Below are 18,633 nucleotides of genomic sequence, written 5' to 3'. Positions count from 1 at the left end.
TCTCACTCTTCAAGACACGGCACTATCGTTTTAGTAGCTGTTTAATCACGCTATTTAGCCTTAACCGCCGTTTTCTTTTCTCTTCTCTCTCTCTCTTACTGTTACTTTGCAATTTTATTTTCTTATTTGAGGGCCAGGAGCTATCTTACTCGTGGTAGTACCTAACTTCAAGAAATCAGTCATACTGTTGATCCGCTGGATGACAAGGCGCAGTAATTAATGAAACCTTCAGACCCTTTGGCGGCTGGGATAGTGCATTAATACCGTCAAAAATGACGTTACGTGTCTTTCGTAAGCTCTAACCAAGGTACCTTTATTCTGCATACTTACTGTATATAGGCCAAGGTCTAAATAAAGTATTCTATAGACCCTTGATATAGGCTGAGTGGTGAGAGATGCTGGCCCCGAGCTGAACGATAGCAAGTCTAACGAAGAGTTCATTAATGTTTGAAACCATGCTGTATTTTAATATGAAGGTATTGAATTATAGCAATATTAAATAGCTCTATGCACTTGGGTGTTTTGACGATGTTTAAATTTTGTCTATGTTCTTTTTCTTATGATTGTTACTAATACTTCCTAATACTCTACCAAAAATTCAATTATCTGTCCAAAAAATGTCGACCTTCTCATGCAATGATTCCATTCAATGTCACGTGGTATTAAGGAAAGTGGCAGCGCGCTGACAAATACAAAATATTTATGGCCAATCACAATTTTACCAACCATTTCCACTCTACTCCAGATCGCAAATGTTCTCTTATTATTCAGTGGAGCGAACACACTCCTATTCTGTCTTGAATAAACCAGATTTTTCTTTGTATTTATCAGTCTGATAAATCTTATATTCATTTCCATTCATGCTTCAGCAATGTTCTGTTGGCCTTTTGGCGTTGTAACTTCGAAAAAAAACAGTTTCAACGGCAACGTTTTTTGAAGTTTTCTCTTTTTTTCATAATTTTCTTCTTATGTGATGGCATGGCATATATATCAGGTATAAGAAAATTGTTTGCAAGTATTATTATTATTATTATTATTATTATTATTATTATTATTATTATTATTATTATTATTATTATTATTATTGAAAATATGCAAGAATACTTGCAAGAATGTGAAGAAAAGATCTTTCACGCAATAAAGTGTTCTTAAAAGAAAGATGAAGAAGAGCAGAGAATGGGCTTTACAAATGTTAAAAAAAAAAACTAAATATCCGTGAAACTTATCTGGCATATCGATGAACAGAGCTGCTCAGTGTATCCTAGGTTAATGTATAATCTTTTTATTATTTCAGTATGTTTTCATGGGTTTGTATCAGTTAAGTTGTATTTCTATTTATCTTTTCGCAAATATAAATACTTTATATACTCTTGACTGTACAGTGGGTTACCAATGACATGAGTCTTCTAACTAGTGTGGATTGAAATCTTATTTTATATATCCTCCTTCATTTCCTTTGGTATTTAAAGGTTCTCAGTAGAATATATATATAAAAAGTAGTGAGGAATCAAAACTTTAAGAGGTTATTATTGACGCACATCGCTATGATTTCGCTCGAACACAGATTTTAATCGAGAACGTAAATTTCAGTCCACGATTTTAACTCACAACAAAATATCTGAACAGACTAACGTCATAGAATCAATAAAAATTTATTGATTACAGTACGCACAGAATTAGTTTGGATAAAACAGGCAAATTTCCTTATCATTAATTAACTAATTTTCCTCTTGGGTGTGAAATTGTCAAACCCATCAATTAATAGGAGACATTTTGTTGAAAAACACTAACCTCTAAGGCCACTGCTGCAAGTAACATAATCTTTTTGTCAGGATGGCTGCATAACTTTCTTTTATTAATATCTTTCATTGCATGGCAGGACTTCATGATTTTTTTTTTTATTCTTTCGGTCACCTTACAAATTAGCAGCTTCTTCAGGTTAAATTTCTATTACGAAGAATCATTGCGATGATAATAATAACAATAAGTCCTATTACACAGGATGGCTGAATAATTTAAGCTAATTTTATATTGAGTCTTCTCGATGCTTCTTATAATACTTTTCTCTTCCACGTCAATATTGGACAAATATTGGCCAATGTTCATAATCTGGTAGAGAAAATTGGTGAATTGTTGTCCAACGTTGACGTGGAAGAGAAATGAATTATAAACAAGACTGAGAAGACTCAATATAAGATTAACTCGAATTATACAGCCATCTTTCCGACAACAACAATAATAATAATAGTAATAATAATAATAATAATAATAATAATAATAATAATAATAATAATAATAATATTATTATTATTATTATTATTATTATTATTATTATTATTATTATTATTATTATTATTAAAAGGATGGCTGCATAATTTGAGTTAATCTTATAATGAGTCTTTTCAGCCTTCTTTATAATTCATTTCTCTTCCACGTCAACGTTGGACAACAATTATTATTATTTGTTATATACGGGAGATCTCTTGAAATTTATACTGGTCTTTAAGAATTCTGACCATGTTCCATACAAAAGTGGATTGGGAGAACCCTTCTTCTTCGGAAGATGAGATTGGAGACCAGGTAAATTCCTCGGGGAAATTTACAAATGGAACAACATGCGCTCTGCCGCTGTCTTGGGATTCATGAATGGAATACGATGGGAGTGAGGGAACCCATAGATCCTTTGGCCGGCGCCATTATTCAGAAGAAAAGTTACGTAAGGGTTATAATATGAACAAGTAGGTAAGAATTGTATTATTAGCGTTATGAATGTTGTAGATTTTGTCCTTTAAGTTAAGATATATATTTTATTTCATAAATTATGATTTACATATGCTTGTCAGCATAAAAGTATTATTATTATTATTACTTTGTATAAGGTCCACAATAAGACATCAATGGTGGAATGTGAGACATTCTACCATTGATATATTATTGTGGACCTTATACAAAGTTACTCCTGTTCTCGGCATTGAGAGTTCTACACTGTTATTTATTATTATTATTATAATTTGGCAGCAGACCCTCTTTTAAACAGGTTCTATTGAATATTATTGCTGCTTCAGCTGCATTTATTTTGTAGAAGACTTTTTCTATTTTCCTTATTGCGGACTTCTCTTCAGTGGAGGTGCGTGCTAACAGCTCGCCTATATTTGTCATTTCATGGGGGAAAAGTCAAAATCTGGATTCTGCTTCTTTATATATTCTATACAATTGTTGCCGCGACGCGTTTCGACAGACTCTTCTGTCATTCTCCAGCGGGAGCTAGTAGAGGACTGGCAGATTGCATAGGTCCTTCTGAATTTATACACGGGCTTCAGCGGGGGCGGGGTGGTCATGGATGGCGAATTCTGATTGGTTGCAGTCAGCGAACTTCAAGCCAAATTTCTGGCGAAGCTCGATCCTGACAGATCTTCGCAACCTGGGAATGTCATTCATTCCAGCGTTCCCATTGGCCTGCCGTTCCGTGATGTCATGCCGGCTGACATCATCGGTAGTTTGGCTGCTATTGGGCTGCGGATGAATGATGTTATTATCTCCTCTTTCTGTCGTAGTCGGGGGATTGTCCTGAAGGGCGCCTCGCTCATCAGGGCCATCTCCATTCTCACGGGTTGTCGTTTTCAGGTATTCGCCAAATTTGGCGGGTGTTCTGCATTATTCTTCTTAAATTCGTGGGTAGGAGCGATGCCTCCTGCGTCGTATTCATTGTTGGGAGGCGCCCTTCGAGACAATCCCCCGACTACGACAGAAAGAGTAGATAATGACATCATTCATCTGCAGCCCAATAGCAGCCAAACTACCGATGATGTCAGCCGGCATGACATCACGCAACGGCAGGCCACGGGAACGCTGGAATGAATGACATTCCCAGGTTGCGAAGATATGTCAGGATCGAGCTTCCCGCAGAAATTTGGCTTGAAGTTCGCTGACTGCAACCAATCAGAATTCGCCATCCATGAACCTGCTCCCCCCGGCTGAAGCCCGTGTATAAATTCAGAAGGACCTATGCAATCTGCCAGCAGTGTTGCAAGTATGGATACGAAAGTATCCTTTAGATACATTTTGATGTTGCTGGTACGTTTTTACGACGCTGGACAAAAGGATACGAATTTGAATAGAGACCAAAAATGGATACTTTTACTATTTTTTTAAAGAATTAGATACTTTTTGCATCCACATGGTTGCCATCATTACTTTTTACAAAAAGTGAAAACCAATCAAAACTCATAAATACTACATCTAGTGCCACTCTTCAAAAAATTCCCTCAGCTTATTCATGAGTCACAATATGATGTTTGCAATATTGAATGGCGGTCACTTGCTTTTCATGAAGAATCATTGACTACTTCCAACAGCCCCGCTGAGTTTTGGTGTTCAGTTCAAAAACTTAAAAGTATTGATGGAACACTTTTGTTCCTAATTCTGTCAAAATTTATGTTGTGTCTTTTAGTTCTGCCTCATTCTTCTGTTGCAGTGGAGAGAATATTTTCTCAGGTCAAACTAATAAAGACAGACACAAGAAATAGGTTGAATACTGAATCAGTAAATGGACTGTTATTAAGCAAAGGCAACAGGGGAGCAGCTCATTGCTGTCAATGAGAGCCTAGTAATTTGATGATAAACTCTGCCCAAAATGTATTCAATTGAGGAAGGATAAACAGTGAAGCATATGTAGCTGTATAGGCAGAAGACATAAGTTTGCATTTTTGTAGTTTTATATTTTTTAGTAGAGGTTTTCATATAATCGTATTGTGCAGTGTTAGTGTATTGCATGCAACTTCAATATATTTTTGTTCATACAAAGCATTAATAAATATAAAATTTTTTGAAGATCTAACCAATAGTAAAAGTTTCGCTCCAAATTTATAGTGTACGACTGTACGTCACTGTACAATCACCATCACCAGGCAGCAGATAGCAACTTGGCTGCCAGCTGTAAGATGTCTACCAACCGGGTAAGAATTAAAGATTATTAATCAAAAAATAAAAAAATACTTTTCTTAACCACATCCTCATTAACTATAACGCATTTTTTAAAGAGAATATATTGAATACAATTTGGATACTATTTCATATTATTTGGATACGTTTTGTACATTCTGGATACGTTTTTTGGATACATTTATATTTTTCCCACTTGCAACACTGTCTGCCAGTCCTCTACTAGCTCCCGCTGGAGAATGACAGAAGAGTCTGTCGAAACGCGTCGCGGCAACAATTGTATAGAACCAACTGTATAGAATATATAAAGAAGCAGAATCCAGATTTTGACTTTTCCCCCATGAAATGACAAATATAGGCGAGCTGTTAGCACGCACCTCCACTGAAGAGAAGTCCGCAATAAGGAAAATAGAAAAAGTCTTCTTCAAAATAAATGCAGCTGAAGCAGCAATAATATTCAATAGACCTATTATTATTATTATTATTATTATTATTATTATTATTATTATTATTATTATTATTATTATTATTATTATTATTATTACACCTAGCTTACTTTCCATATTAGCCTTAACATGATATTTCGAAACACATTTTCTAACCAAATTTACACCTTTTAGTTATGTATAAAATCTCACCGAAAAAACAGAAAAAAAAGAGAAAACAAGAAATTAGTGGAATTAAACACATTTGACAAACATAGTCAACCACAAATAGCAGGTAAAGTCTGGTATGCAATTAAATAAATGGGACTGAATAAATGCAAAAGTAAACGAAAAGTAAAAAAAATAATTGTGAGTAAAAGATAAGTGTTGTTGAATGTAAATCAAACTTCATGGTTTAGAAGGCATGGAGCAGTCCAGGATTTTCTGTGAGAGAGAGAGAGAGAGAGAGAGAGAGAGGGGGGATGGTTTATAATGATTTAAATAATCGTTTCATAGTATTGTGAATACTTTGACGATTTAAAAGGTAACAATAATATGTTATTTGATAAATACAAATTCTAGCATACAATTTGAAACCTACAATACATCCTCAGCTGTTTATTATTTTCTAATTCTCCTTCCCTTTCTCTTTTTTACAGCAGAGTAAAAATATATTTTTTTTATTGTTTTCATTTTTCTATTTCGCTATCTCTTTATTTCTCAATTCCTTTTACTCTTTTTTTTTCGCCAGAGATTCACCTTGTTCCTTCAGGTGGCGTCTCACAGACTTCCTTTCGCTTCCATCACCTTTACTGCTTCCTCGTCTCCCTGCCAGATCTCATCTCCTTTATGGCAGCCTCTCCCAGTTTGTCCTCGAATCACTCCCTTCATTCACCAAGCGTGACTCACTTATTCAAGGATAATTCTAGGCCGAGTGAGACTCACGATATGGTGCAGCATGCCGAGTAGTGTTCCCTCTTCAAGAAAGAAGGAAAAGCAGAAGATCCGGAAATGCATCTGAATTTTTTTGTCTACAGACTTTTCGGAATCATGTTATTTTTTTTTTATTATTTTTCCGATTAGATCCTCATGTGGAACTAACATAAACAGTCAGTAATATGAAAATAAAGGCAGCAATACGAAAATGCACAATGCCCATTGATCGAGAATGGAAAGGATGTGAGCGAAGGTTTAAAAAAATGAACAATAGCACATTAAATACACATACACACATATGCATATATATATATATATATATATATATATATATATATATATATATATATATATATATATATATATATATATATATATATAGAGAGAGAGAGAGAGAGAGAGAGAGAGAGAGAGAGAGAGAGAGAGAGAGAGAGACAGAGACAGAGAGAGAGAGAGAGAGAGATTTAAGAAATGGTTTTGTTCTAGTTATAAGATGGATGTTTTGCAGCACTAGAAAGAGCCAGGAAGTGCATTAGGATGAAAGAATATAATAGAGATGGTTCTGAAGAAAAGATAGAAAAAAAGATTATTAGAAAATGAGGTAAAACCCTACACTCGTTGATATACTCCGAACAAACATTAGTCATGGGAACATCAGCCCACATTGTATATAGCACCTTAGGCACTCATAGAAGATATTTTTGAAGGAAGAGAGAGAGAGAGAGAGAGAGAGAGAGAGAGAGAGAGAGAGAGAGAGAGAGAGAGAGAGAGAGAGAGAGCAGTTATGATTAATGACTCAATAACCAAACCATGCTAAGGATTATTTTGTGAAATACACTCATTTTTCAAGTACTGTAAGGCGTTATTTATTTTGCCCCCTCTCTCTCTCTCTCTCTCTCTCTCTCTCCTTTATGACCTATAACAGCCATCCAATCATTAGGTAGAATTATGGCTACTCAATGTAAAAATGTACAAAATACCTAGGAGAAATATTCTTAGATTATTTCTTTCCCAAGACGAAATTCTGAATTGCGCACTACTGAAGGTGCTTGCGAAAACTTACATGAGAGAGAGAGAGAGAGAGAGAGAGAGAGAGAGAGAGAGAGAACTTCAAGAGAGAAATATCAAATATTGGTATATTATTTCGCTTAGATATATATATATATATATATATATATATATATATATATATATATATATATATATATATATATATATATATATATATATATATATATATATATATATATATATATATATATATATATATATATATGTGTGTGTGTGTGTGTGTGTGTGTGTGTGTGTGTGTGTGTGTGTGTATTCACACACACACACACATATATATACACACAACTCGTATACTGATGGACAATTAAGATCACCTTTGTTGTTCATATTTATTTCCCGGCGTTTCGTAATTTTTCATATATAATGACATGTTCAATGGCTCTAAAACAGATAAAAACAACACATAATTAGCATAAAACTCAAACATAAATTTTTGACACTTAAAATGATACATTTCAAAAATCAAGTTATATTAAAATTCACAAACTATTGGACCAACCTTCCACCAGAGTAAAAGAAACAAGTGGAAGGAAACTAAAGAATAAAAAAAGAAGAAAATAAATCTCAAGACAAGAAAAGGGGAGTTGATGTTGGCTGCGTGCTTAATGGTGGGACCAGTTGTTTGATCAATAAGGACTATAAAATGGGTAATTCCTGGGTGTTGGGTGTTTGTCCGATGATTTTAAAATCTTTATTTTCAATGTATGTTTTGCAGCTTTTAGCGTGAGCTCTTATATTGGAATGTTCCGGGTTCGTGAGTCTGCTGCCTGTCCGGAAACTGACCCCTCTATGACAGTCCATGTGCACCTTCAGGAGCCTGCTTGTGGATCCCACAATTTATGTTTGAGTTTTACGCTAATTATGTGTTGTTTTTATCTATTTTAGAGCCCTTGAAGATGTAATTATATATGAAAAATTACGAAACGTCGGGAAATGAATATGAACAACAAAGGTGATCTTAAGTGTCCATCAGCATACGAGTTGGATATGTATACATATATATTATGAATAAATAATCATGTTAAAAATAGGCAATGTCAGCTGTTATCTACTGAATAATGAATGTTTTCTCTGCCAACTTGAAACTTTGTCCTTCCTTTTCGCTTTCTTTTGACATTTGACCGAATCTAACTGACTATTGTTTCAAATGCCACTTAGCCGAGAACCTTAAATCTGGGGAGCTTTTTCCTACAATAATTATTTCTTTCTTACTATTATATCACTCTTCTTTAATTTTCCTTTTTCGTTCTCTATTCACTCATGACCTGAACTGAATTACTATCTCTCTGCCTTCCACTTAATCCTGATTCTCGAACTATAAAGAATATTCCCAGAATTTCTCCCCTTTCTCTTACACCTTTTTCGTTCTTGGCTTTAATTTGTCCACCAGCACTTTTCTTTCCCTGAAAGAAAATCTTTCGTTCTCTCCCTGGCTTCTCTGACTGCGGCAGGATTCGCTTATATAAAATGTCTTCTTTTGTTGATGTGCACCATAAGATTCGCTATTGAAATAGAACATCGTCGGTTATGACATTTCCAGATGACTGAATTACCTTAAACCGAACCAAAACAAAGAGTCACTGGGCCAGCATTCAATCATCAAATTCCAACCTGTCATGAATGTTCACACAGACACACACACATACACATACGTTCACACACACACACACACACATATATACACATACACACACACACACACATGTATATATATATATATATATATATATATATATATATATATATATATATATATATATATATATATATATATATATATATATGTGTGTGTGTGTGTGTGTGTGTGTGTGTGTGTGTATGTGTATGTGTGTGTGTGTTTATGTATATAGTATATATATATATATATATATATATATATATATATATATATATATATATATATATATATATATATATATATATATATATGTGTGTGTGTGTGTGTGTGTGTGTGTGTGTGTATGTATGATAGCTTATAATCATCCTACTTTTACCGTACAACGTTTTTATACCAAGAGATATTAAACACAAATAATCCATCAATACCAAATTCACTAGACCCTAGAAGTAGGCGACACGGAAATGGAATTATATAAGGTAGGTATTTCAACCTTGACCAGGATTTGAACCTAAGTCTTAAGCACTTAAACTATGGTCACAGTGATTTATGCACTCAGTTACTCAGAGATTTCTTGTTACCAAATTGAGAAACGCAAATTACTTGAATCTGATGATCAATAAAATAACATCTCGGTCTACACAGATCCACGAAGAGAAGAAATAATATAAAATGGGAGTAAACTGACCTGAATTTTAAGTTAAAGTGTTGATCTGTCGTCATTTAAGAGTGAAGTCTAAAATGTTCTTTCAGGTGTGACTGACCTTGTACAGGGACCACTTGCCGACCAAAATCTGGGCCGCATATAAAATGCAAACAGTATTTTTTGGTTAAAATTCATTCCAATGAATTTGTTGAGAGTATTCTTTCTGCAGATTCTCACTCGCAGAGAAAGGAAAATAACCATTTGAAAAGGGAAGGTGGGAAATATTTTGGTAATGTTACCGTCTGACATTTGTCATGGGGGGAGTATGTTGAATGATTCCATTTCAAAACAATATCACGAGACATTTGTTAAACGCTTGCACACTTCGGAGGGGAGAAATTCAGGCACTGGTTCCGATAATTGGTTCCAATTTTTCACGCTTTCAGTCAAAATAATATGGCTCAACTATTTTATTGATATGAAGACTGTTATCTATAATAACAGAAATAACAACGACAATGCCAATAATAATAATAATAATAATAATAATAATAATAATAATAATAATAATATTATTAATAATAATAATAATAATAATAATAATAATATTATTAATATAATAATAATAATAATAATAATAATAATAATAATAATAATAATAATAATAATAATATTATTATTATTATTATTATAATTATTATTATTATTATTATTATTATTATTATTATTTTCACACTAACATTTATATTCTAGCTTTTCATGAAACACCGATCTGCAATAAAGAACCATCAGCAGCGCATCAACAGTGTATTACATACAGAGTTTTGCCTGTTTAACTAATACTAAAGATACCGAACACTAAGTGAGGTATTCATATTTTCCTACTTTATGCTAATCTGTTTACTACATATTTATACTACAAGCTCCTCAGAAAAACAGAAAATCAACACATTATTGCTAAGTAGACCAGACTTGTTTTCTTTTTGGCTACCGCTGAATTTCTTTTACCTTTCTTGCGCCACAGAGCGAAGTAATTCAACCAAGGAAAGCCGGGAAAAAAGATAATTTCTGCAGCTATATGAAACTGGAACGCTTCCATCTACGGGTTTCATAGCCTTTAGACTTAAATACACACGCAACACATTTGTAAATATATATATATATATATATATATATATATATATATATATATATATATATATATATATATATATATATATATATATATATATATATATATATATATATATATATTATATTACACAAAAAACTAACAAAAATCCCCTTGATAAAGCCATAAAAAATTTCAATAGCGAAGTGAAAGAAATCCTTAAAGATAAAAAAGAATAGTTCAGCTGTCAGCAAAATTTGCCTCGTTACCTTATTTGTACGGATTAGTAAAAACGCACAAAGAAAATAATCCTATGCAGCCTAATATCAGCACTGTTGCCTCAATATCATATAAACTTGCAAAATATATTACCAAGTTCTTGTCCCCGTTATCTGGAACTATCTCCGATTCTCACATATATAATTCACTAGATTTAGTTGATTAATTAAACAAAATCACTTATTTCCCCACTGATAGATTTGTTAGTTTTGATGTTTGTCCTCCTTTTACTAAAGTCCCTTTAGATTCTATTTAAGAGTATCTTAGTAACGAACTAATCCATCATGAATTACCTATACCTGTAAGACATATTATTTAACTCACTAGTTTGTACATTTGTGATTGTAAGTTTATATTAAATGGTGAGTTCTACCAACAAATATTTGATATGGCAGTGGCCAACCCTTTATCCACACTCCTCTCAAACTTGTATATGGAATTTTTTGAAAAACGATATTTACCTAATATCATTCATACTTCTTTAAAATGGTTTAGATATGTTGACGATATTTTAGCTGTTTTGCCAGCTGGTATTGATGTAAATGATTTACTCTCCAATTTGAATAACCGCTTTAGAATTAGAAAAAGACAATTACCTCCCTTTCCTAAATGTTTTAATACATAGAAAACCATTTCAATGCAAATTCAGTATTTATAGTAAACCAACCAACAGATTAACTGAAGTCCATTTCTATTCAGGCCACCACCTAAATATCAAAATATGCATTTTTTCTTCTATGATTTTACGGTCATTGCGCAATGTCAGTCCCCATCATTTGGATCAAGACATCGAGTACATAAGACAAATATGGACAGGTTTATGTTACCCTTCACATATACTAGATATATGCTATAATAAAGTCCACAAAAAGTTTTATTGTGAAAGTAACATGGAGAAATAAACCCCTAAGAACATTCTTAGCCTGCCTTATTTTTGTGGTTTTGGAACCATAAAATCACGGTTAAAATCTTTTAATATCAACCTGTTTTTTTCCTATAGTAACACACTAAAAGGAATGTTAATGAAAAATAGCCCTAAGGAAACCAACAACATAATATACAAAATTCCATGCTTGGACTGCTCTTCTTTTTGTATACTGTAGGTTAATCTAGTAAAGATTTAGAGGTGTGAATTAAACAGTATAAGTATTGTGTCAAAACTGGACAAACATCCAATGCAATATTCATTCATTTAAGTGAAAACTCTCACAGGATAAATTGGACAGACAGTTCAGTGACTGCCAGATCGAAAGATTTCTCTTCACGAAAAATTTTAGAATCTGCTATTTTACAGCTTACTTCTAGCTGTAATTTTAACCTTTCCCCTAGCATGTATTATTTGGACCCCTGTATTAGTAAAATGTTCAAGAATAACCGTAAAGATAAAATCACTGACTTAGTTACTAATTAGTTACCTTATATATATTTTCTATGTATTCGTATGTTAATAGTTTTTTTTAAATGTTCATTTTGCAAAAATTGTTATTGTTTACCAAAAGGAGAATATATTAAGTGTTGCACTTTTATAAACATATGTAATCAGCTTATTCATTCCAAGGTCATTTTTGGTGGTCAGTCTCTTCCCCCACATAATCCTTTAATTAACTCCTCCCTGATTCTGAGCTAGTTGGCCTAATCTTTTGTAAAACCACTCAAAGATTTACTTTTCTTTTGGTAGGTCCACTAATACTTCAACTGTGTAAGGATTCCATGTACAATCACTCAAAAAAGTTTTGCAACATCCTTCAAAACTTTTCGGACAACAGCTGATAATAGTGACATCTGGCGTTATCTGGCAACTCAGCCGTAAGCGATTGAAATAGTGACATCTGGCAACTCCGCCATAAGCGCTTGAAACAACTCGGACGCTACTGGTGCGCTAGAGAGATTAACTCCCGTTTCCCTTAAATCGGGATTTATTTTTTCTGCTATTGCGGTAATAAGATTTGATGAAAGGATGTTACTAAAATACTTCAACGGTCATCACTGTTCTTATGCTTTAATATTTCATCTCCAAAAGCAAATATTTTTGTTTGATCGCCTTCATATGCTTGATCTTTGTATACATAATCAACTATTATAAGTTGAACAATATTAGTCTTAATAAATCAGCATTTCCAGACTTCTACAACAAAATCTGCAAATTATTATTATGAATAAGATTTTACAAGAAATTTTAACGACTAATCCATTTGCTTAACTTTATAAATTACTGAAACCTAATATTTTTATTTGGTTAAATAAAATAGATAAATAAATAAATAAATATTTTAAATGTCATACAACAAAATAAATAGGTATTTCAGTGATTACAACAAAATAAATATGTATTTTCAGTGTTATAAAATAACGAGAAGCGTTATTTATAATGGGAAAGAAAATGAATAAATGAATAAATAAATAAATAAATAAATAAATAAATATATATATATATATATATATATATATTGATATTTATCTTATCATCATATAGGGATAATTATAATAAATGTTATCTATTATATATATATATATATATAGTTATATATATATCGCTGGTATGCAAGCATATAAATTTCAGGTGATTCACGTGGGGATTGAACTCAGGTCAACTTCAGGTGGAAAGCAAGGGCGTTATCCACTGGGCCATACAAGTCTAAAAGACCTGGGTTCGATCCCGACGTGAGTCAGAAATTTATTTCTGTTCCACACGTGATTGTGTGTTGATGATTTCTATCTTATTCACTCAGAAGGGATAATTCGAATGAAATGTTGTCTATTGGGTCATTGCTGAGTCGGGAAGTTGGGGAAAACTCGCTGGTATGCAAGCAGTTAGCTTGCCCAGGTAATTCCTTGGGTGCAGTTGCTCTCAGGTTCCAACTTCTTTTAGACTTGTATGGCCCAGTGGTTAACGCCCTTGCTTTCCACCTGAGAGACCTGGGTTCGATCCCGACGTGAGTCAGAAATTTATTTCTGTTCCACACGTGATTGTGTGTTGATGATTTCTATATATATATATATATATATATATATATATATATATATATATATATATATATATATATATATATATATATATATATATATATATATATCAGTATTACATAATAAAGGAGTAATCTGTACCCATCTTTCGTCAAATTAAACACACAACCAAACTCTCTCTCTCTCTCTCTCTCTCTCTCTCTCTCTCTCTCTCTCTCTCTCAATATTTTGTGTGGGACCCTCTCCTGTCAATGACTTCACCCAGTCTCCTCGGCATAGAATCCACGAGTTTTTCACAAATGTTGACTTCGTGACGCTTAGGCCTAAGTGACTCCCATACTGACTTGGCATGACTAATTAGGGCTCCTTGGTCCTTATTTCGCTACTATCCCATTTACTTACAATATAAGCCCAAAGATTTTCTATTGGGTTTAAGTCCGCAGACTTCGCTGGCCATTCAATCCGGATGATATCTTGATGGGCTGTAAACCATTCTTTTACTGCTTTTGCATTATGGACAGGAGAATTATCCATCACTACATAAACTGGTTCCTGGTCTGGGATGAGTGACCTTACAGATGGAATAAGGACTTCTTCTAATATTTCAGTATAGTGATGGCTGTTCAACCTTTCGTTGACCTCGATCAGTTCTCCCGGACCGCTATCAGCCATCCATCCCCAAAGAGCTGCCGTAATTCTTCCACTCCGCCGAATGGGTTGGATATTTTCAGCCTCATACCTAGAAATAAAATGATACGCTTTCTGAATAAAAGTCATGAAACACTGATCGCACCAGTCTGCGATAGACGACAGAATGGATAAAAAGGACACATGTATAGGACTATAATACATACTATGTATTCCGGTTTCCTTTAATGACACTTAGGCCTACATGCTTAATCGCTTATATAAAATCTACTGAATTAGACTAACAAATTTCACATCTATGTTTGTATTACATAATATTATAATCGCTGCTTGTTTTATACACACACACACACACACACACACACACACACACATATATATATGTATATATATATATATATATATATATATATATATATATATATATATATATATATATATATATATATATATATATATATATGCACCTATCATGTGGAATATCTGATTTCTTTCAATGCTACTTAGGCCTATCATTTTAATAGCTTTTATATTAGGACAATTTTTGTATTACTTATTATCTGAGCTTCAACAGAATTAAAACTAGCAAGAAACTTAAAATTACTTAGTTCACTTCAATAAAGCTTACCTAGTATTAACTGGACGCCAGCAGCGAAGAAGACTACTATGCTCATCCGTGGAGAATGTCTTCTCATCACAAAAGATGACTTTCTTCCAGAAATCGTCGGCCACTGAGTAATATTGTAAAGCAAACACTAACCTCTCTTCTTTATGTTTTCAGTCATGAGGGTTTCTTAGCAGGAATATGATGAAATATCTTAGCCTCATGCAGCCGGTTACGAATGGTTTGGGCGTCAACTTGAAGGCCATGTTCTCTCTTGATAGCTGCTACGGCGGTTGTCAACGGAGTTTGTCTCGCGAGCTGCTTCAATGATTCGATGATCTTCCTCAGCAGTGCAGTGGTGCAACCATGGGGTCGTCCACTTCTTGTTAATGTATTTATATATCCTCTTTCTCTTTGTCGTCGTATCCATCTATGCACGGTTGTTCTGTGTATGCCAAGCTGCCGAGCAATATCTCCGGTGGAAACATGAGCCCCATGCAGGCTAATGATCGATGACCTGAGAGATAGGACACCACATTGCGCCTGTTATCCATCTTACCGGTGCAGGTGACGAATGACGATACAGTTTAACTTCCCGCGTAAGTGTGGCGTCACACGAACACTTACGATTTTATGAGTTTTTTCTTTTGTGTTATTGACAACGATTATGATAGAATTATATAATTCCTTACTTATATAATATTGGTGATGATTATTCAATATCATATTATTTTATTAGTTAATAAGTTTTTATTTGAATTCGAAATGCAGTTTCTTATTTGACTCTTTTACCCAATCATCTGGCACGAAATTTTTCAAAATGTTTCGGTATTTTTCGTAATATGAATTTTTCGCTGGCCAATCTTTTTTATATTGTTAACTGTACAATTAATAACCAAAAGCAAATAAGAATAGCAAATTTCACTGCATATATCAAAAGAATAAATTATTATTAGGTGAACGAAAACTTCTGGAACATGTTGCAGAATATTTTTGAGTGAGTGTACAGTACATCAGTTCCTTTATAATCCCCCTCCTCACGGATATCTGTATGTCACCTGTCAATTATATGACCTTTCTTGTAAACTTACTTTTATATTTCTCACCAGTCTGCTAATAAACGACCTTGTGTCGAAAGGCCTAGCAACCACTCTGTTGTTTCACTTTCCCGTCATGCCATTTGCTTTTATTTACGCATTCATTGCCTTCCATATCTTCGTGATTCAGTTATATATGTATGAATATATGTATATATATATATATATATATATATATATATATATATATATATATATATATATATATATATATATATATATATATATATATATATGAATGGAATCATAGTTCTATATATATATATACATGAGGCAATATATATATATATGAATGGAATCATAGTTCTAGAAGACATGAGGCAAGAGCTGTGCCACTACCCAGTGTACACGCACACACATATATATATATATATATATATATATATATATATATATATATATATATATATATATATATATATATATATATATATATATAATGTATAACTGAATCACGAAAATATGGAACGTGATGAATATATAAATAAAGATAAAATCCACGAGGGAAACGGAAACACTGGAGTGCTGCAAGGCCTTTCGACGCTAGGTCCTTTACTTAGCAGACTGAAGAAATATAAAAGTATGTTTACAAAAAAAAGCTCATATAAATGACAGATGGGGATTATAAAGGAAACATATGTACCTGGAATCTAACACAATCGAAGAATTAGTAGAACTGCCAAAACGGGATTAAATATTTAAGAGGTTTTTACAAAGGATTAGGATCAACCGTTCAGGAGCAGGGACAGGACAATTAAAGGATTATACAGGTTCGTGACTGACCACCTAAAAAAAATTTTTTTCTCACTAGGTTGTGCGTTTGTGATTGTAAGTTTATATTCAATGGTGCATTTTACCGACAAATATTTGGTATGGCAATGGGCAACCCTTTATCCCCACTCCTCTCAAACTTGTACATGGAATTCTTTGAAAAACGATATATACCTAATATCATTTATACTCCTTTAAAGTGGTATAGGTAGGCTATGTTGACGATATTTTAGCTGCTTTACCTGTTGGTATTGATGTAAAGTATTTACTCTGTAATTTGAATAACCAGGTACCATCCATTAAGTTTACGTTAGAATTAGAAAAAGACAATTGTCTCCCTTTCTTAGATGTTTTAATACATAGATTTTTTTTTATTTCAACACAAATTCTTCTTTTTTTATAATAACCAAGATGAACATTTTACAAAAAATTAGATTAAACATTTTTATACAGGCCATCATATCAAGTATCTAAAATTATAAATTTTATCTTTTAGGTCATTTATGAACATTTTTTAATACAGGTCCAAATAATACATGCTTAAGTCAGTCAACTGAAGTAAGCAGGATTTGGATGGGCAAAAGAAATGTGAGAACTTAAATGAATATTGATGCTTGTCCAGTTTTGAAATACTTATGTTGCTTAATACGTACATCTGAATCTTTATTCCTTAAAAAGAGGCAATCCAAACATGGAATTTTATATATTATGGTTATTTGTTATAATTAAAAGTTATAAGAAAAAGAGGTTTACATTAAAAGGTTTTAACAATGATTTTATGTTTTCAAAACCCCTAAGAAGAATTCTTAGGGTTTTTTCTTTCATGTTACTTTTTTTAGTGCTTTGTTTAACAAATATATTTCAAGAACATATGGCCATACAATTTTAAAGGAAATCATTGCATTTCATAGCTTCAATGCTTTAAGATGTGATGAAATAAATGTGTCCTTTAAAATTGTAGCAGCTATATTTTCTGAAATATATTTGTTATAACAAAACAGAAAGTTTTATAGTGAAAGTAAATGAAGAAAGAAACCCTTAAGAACATTCTTAGCTTGTTATTTTAGTGGTTTTAAAACATAAAATCATTGTAAAACCTTTAATGTAAACTCTTTTTTTCTTATAACAACAAAAGAATGTTAATAAAAAAATAAAGAAAACAACCATGTTTGGATTGCCCCTCTTTTTATATTGGCCAATCTAGCAAAGATTCAGATGTACGTATTAAGCAACATAAGTATTCAGTCAAAACTGACAAGCATCCAATGCTATATTCATTCATTTAAGTGAAAACTCTCACAGGATAAATTGGGCTGAAAGTTCAGTGATTGCCACATCGAAAGATTTCTCTTCAAGAAATCTATTGGAGTCCGCTATTATCCAGCATACTTCCAGTTGTAATTTTAATCTTAGCCCTAGCATGTATTATTTGGACCCCTGTATTAGAAAAATGTTCAAAAATGACCTAAAAGATAAAATAGCTGACATAATTACAAGTTAGCTACTTGATATATATTTTCTA

The sequence above is a fragment of the Macrobrachium rosenbergii genome, chromosome 12 (assembly GCF_040412425.1).
Source record: "Macrobrachium rosenbergii isolate ZJJX-2024 chromosome 12, ASM4041242v1, whole genome shotgun sequence".
Taxonomy (NCBI): domain Eukaryota; kingdom Metazoa; phylum Arthropoda; class Malacostraca; order Decapoda; family Palaemonidae; genus Macrobrachium; species Macrobrachium rosenbergii.
The sequence above is the reverse complement of the archived record's forward strand: the minus strand, read 5'-3'. Positions refer to the sequence as shown.